Source organism: Triticum dicoccoides, chromosome 5B, assembly GCF_002162155.2.
Source record: "Triticum dicoccoides isolate Atlit2015 ecotype Zavitan chromosome 5B, WEW_v2.0, whole genome shotgun sequence".
Taxonomy (NCBI): Eukaryota; Viridiplantae; Streptophyta; class Magnoliopsida; order Poales; family Poaceae; genus Triticum; species Triticum dicoccoides.
This window is the reverse complement of record NC_041389.1, coordinates 36,419,425-36,423,472: the sequence shown is the minus strand read 5'-3', so window position 1 is coordinate 36,423,472 and position 4,048 is coordinate 36,419,425.

Genomic DNA, 4,048 nt, shown 5'->3' with positions numbered 1-4,048 from the left:
GCGCCGTCCTTGTCGTTGTCGTCCTTCGGGATACCGTTGTTGAAGTCTTCAAGGCAGCACAGAATGTTCTTCACTTGTAAATCAAACATCATGTCGTTGCGTGATCGATGGGCAGGGCACGGGAGGATGGCAACTGGCGGCGCTGAGAGGTCGCGATCGATGGCGGCGTCCCATGCCACTGAGGGGGACATGCACGGGCACGGGTGCGGCGGGTGCATCCAAATGCACGGGGACTGACACCGCGGAGGGTGGAGGCGCGCGCACGGGCACGGGAGCTGGCGCTGGCGCTAGCATGTACACGAGCTCGCGCGGGTCTGGGGAGACCTCGGTGACGCCCGTAGCTTCCAGCTCTACGATAGTGCTCGGCGACCAGCCCGTCAATGCTACGGGGATGGTCGCTGGCGCGGGCGCGGAGATGGGAGCTGGGACGGGAGCGGGGGCAGCAACAGCCACGGCCAGCTCATTCTGGGCCATGTCCATGAGGCCCCATTCCTCCTTATTTTCTATCTCCTCCGGCTTGGAGTTGACTTCACCAAACTTGAAGACTCGTGGCAGATGATCCTTCTGCCCCATGTCATTAGTGGAGGTCTGCGGGAGGGAGGGGAATGGGAGGCGAACAGTAAGGCCGCCCATATTTAGTAGTGGCTCGGGCGCCATTAATGGAGAGGAAGGCAGGTGGCCATGGAAGTCAAAGGGCCCGATTCCCAGTGAGCATGCGCAGCGTACAGCTTGCACGCTTCCCGATGAGCCTGCGCATTGGAGGACAGCTAGCACGCCTCTCGGTCAGCCTGCGCACCGGACTACGCTCGCACGCCTCCCGTTTAAGCAAGCAGCTGTCCGCACAACACCTCCTATAGCCAGTAAAGGCAAGACACATGGCGTCACGTGAATGGTTAACATAACGCACATGATTTGAATTATACAAACATTTGCGATGTTAGAGTGGCAGATATTTGTTTGAAAATGCCTTTGTTGGCTGTTATTCGAGTGCTTCTTCTCTCAAAATGGACAAGAAAAATAGCACAGCATGTCAGGTGCCATTTCATGATAGCATGCCAAGTTTCATGAATTTCAGACGAGTTTTGGATTTGCTAGAATTTAAAAACAAAGTATCTCAACGTTTTGCTGGCAATCAACAGTGCCTTGGTGTTTGAAATTCATTCCCATTTCTTGCATTGGACCTAAGCATGCACTCAAGGACAAAGATTTGATTTTTCAACCAATTTATATGCACTGGAGCATGTGCAAGTAGTTCAAATTTGAATTATGCACATAAAATGGCTAGAAAACCCAGTTAATGTATAAAAATGTCCAAACGAACCCCGAAAAATTACAAAATTTAACACAACACTCCTGTTGTTCTATGTTGACACTAGAAAATTTTTGAAAGCAATAAGAGGCAGCGAATATCATTTCGTCCCTGAAGGTGGGACGTTCCCTACCAAAACCATCAGGCTTGTTGTGAGAAGCTCTGGTTTGTGAGAAGCTTATATCCAAACCTGTGCCAAATGGGACAAAAATTACCATGCCATGTTGATGCCACTCCATGATAGCATGCCAAGTTTCATGAATTTCAGATGAGTTTTCGATTTACTAGAATTTAAAAACCAGGAATCTCAATGTTTACGGCTGAGTGACAGTGGCAGGGTGTTTGACATTCATTGCCATTTCTTGCATGGGACATAAGCATGAAGCCAAGGACACAGATTTGAATTTTCGACCAATTTATATGCATTAGAGCATGTGCATGTAGTTCAAATTTGAATTATGCACATAAATGCATTGCAAACTCAATTAAAGCATAAAAATGTCCAAACGAACCCCGGAAAATCCCAAAAATTGACACAACACTCCTGTTGTTCTATGTTGACACTAGAAATGTTTTGAAAGCAATAAGAGGCAGCAGATATCGTTTCGTGTCCAAAGGTGGGACGTTCCCTACCGAAACCATCAGGCTTGTTGTGAGAACCTTCGGTTCGTGAGAAGCATATCCCCAAACCTGCCCCAAATGGGACAAAAAAATTACCACAACATGTTGATGCCGCTCCATGATAGCATGCCAAGTTTCATTAATTTCAGACGAGTTTTGAATTTACTAGAATTTAAAAACCAGGAATCTCAATGTTTGCAGCCGAGTGACGGTAGCAGGGTGTTTGACATTCATTCCCATTTCTTGCATGTTACCTAAGAATGCAACCAAGGACACATATTCGAATTTTCAACCAATTTATATGCAATAGGGCATCTGCATGTAGTTCAAATTTGTATTGTGCTCATAAATGCATTCAAAACGCAATTAATGCATAAAAATGTCAAAACAAACTCGAAAAATCCCAAAAATTGACACAACACTCCTGTTGTTCTATGTTGACACTAGAATTTTTTTGAAAGCAATAAGAGGCAGCGGATATCATTTCGTCCCCAAAAGTGGGACGTTCCCTACCGAAACCATTAGGCTTGTTGTGAGAACCTTTAGTTTGTCAGAAGCATATCCCCAAACCTTCCCCAAATGGGACAAAAAATTTACCACATCATGTTGATTCCGCTCCATGATAGCATGCCAAGTTTCATTAATTTCAGACGAGTTTTGGATTTACTGGAATTTAAAAACCAGGAATCTCAATGTTTGCGGCCGAGTGACGGTGGCAGGGTGTTTGACATTCATTCCCATTTCTTGCATGGGACCTAAGCATGCAACCGAGGACACAAATTTGAATTTTCAGCCAATTTATATGCATTAGAGCATGTGCATGTAGTTCAAATTTGGATAGTGCTCATAAATGCATTGAAAATGCAATTAATGCATAAAAATGTCAAAACGAACCCCAAAAAATCCCAAATACTGACACAACACTTGTCTTGTTCTATGTTGACACGAAACATTTTTTGAAGGCAATAAGAGGCAATGGATATTGTTTCGTCCCCAAAGGTGGGACGATCCCTACCAAAACCATCAGCCTTGTTGTGAGAACTTCTGGTTTGTGAGAAGCATATACGCAAACCCGCCCCAAATGGGACAAAAAAAATTCCACGACAGGTTGATGCCGCTCCATGATAGCATGCCAAGTTTCATGAATTTTAGATGAGTTTTGGATTTACTAAAATTTAAAAACCAGGTATCTCAATGTTTGCGGCCGAGTGACGGTGGCAGGGTGTTTGACATTCATTCATATTTCTTGCATGGGACCTAAGCATGTAACCAAGGACACCGAATTTTCAACTAATTTATATGCATTAGAGCATGTGCCTATAGTTCAAATTTGAATTATGCACATGAATGCATAAAAACTCAGTTAATGTATAAAAATGTCCAAGCGAACCCCAAAATCCCAAAAATTGACACACCACTCGTGTTGTTCTATATTGTCATGAGAAACATTTTGAAAGTAAGAAGATGCAACCTTTATCGTTTCATCCCCCATGGTGGCACGTACCCTACTGAAATCATCAGGCTTGTTGTGAGAGAAGAACAAATCGAATGAAGCTTCTCCAACAACGGTCGGCAACCCACGCCTGAAGAGTTGGCAATCACCGAGAGTGCTTGAGCAGCCATCCGTTCCTCCGCCGCATACCTTGCAACGACGGAGCCCGTCCAAGCCCAGATCGTGGCCACCCATGCCCAGCTTGTGGTAGCCTTTTCCAAAGAGATGGTGGACGCGGATGGCGAGATGCTTGCCGAATATGGTGCGATGGATGCCATGGAGCTCCTTCCCCAGGAGACCGCCGGGCGCGAGCTGGACATGGAGGAGGAGGCGGAGATCGACGAGCACCAGCCACAGTAGTACTCTTTGTTTTGTTTAATTAAGAGAGCTGTTCTTTAATTTGTTAGAGTAATGTTTAGGCCAGCTAGCTCTGTTTAATTGCTGAACTTGCTCGATTAAGAAGTGTGGGTGTGCTGTAGTCTCCTTTGTGTACCCAAATTATGCAATGACGTGGATGAGCACTGTAACCAGGGAAATTGGAACCAAAATTTTTGACGTTCAAACTCATCATACACGGGTTAAGCTATCTGAATCATTTGCGATGTTCACATATTGTACACAATTCT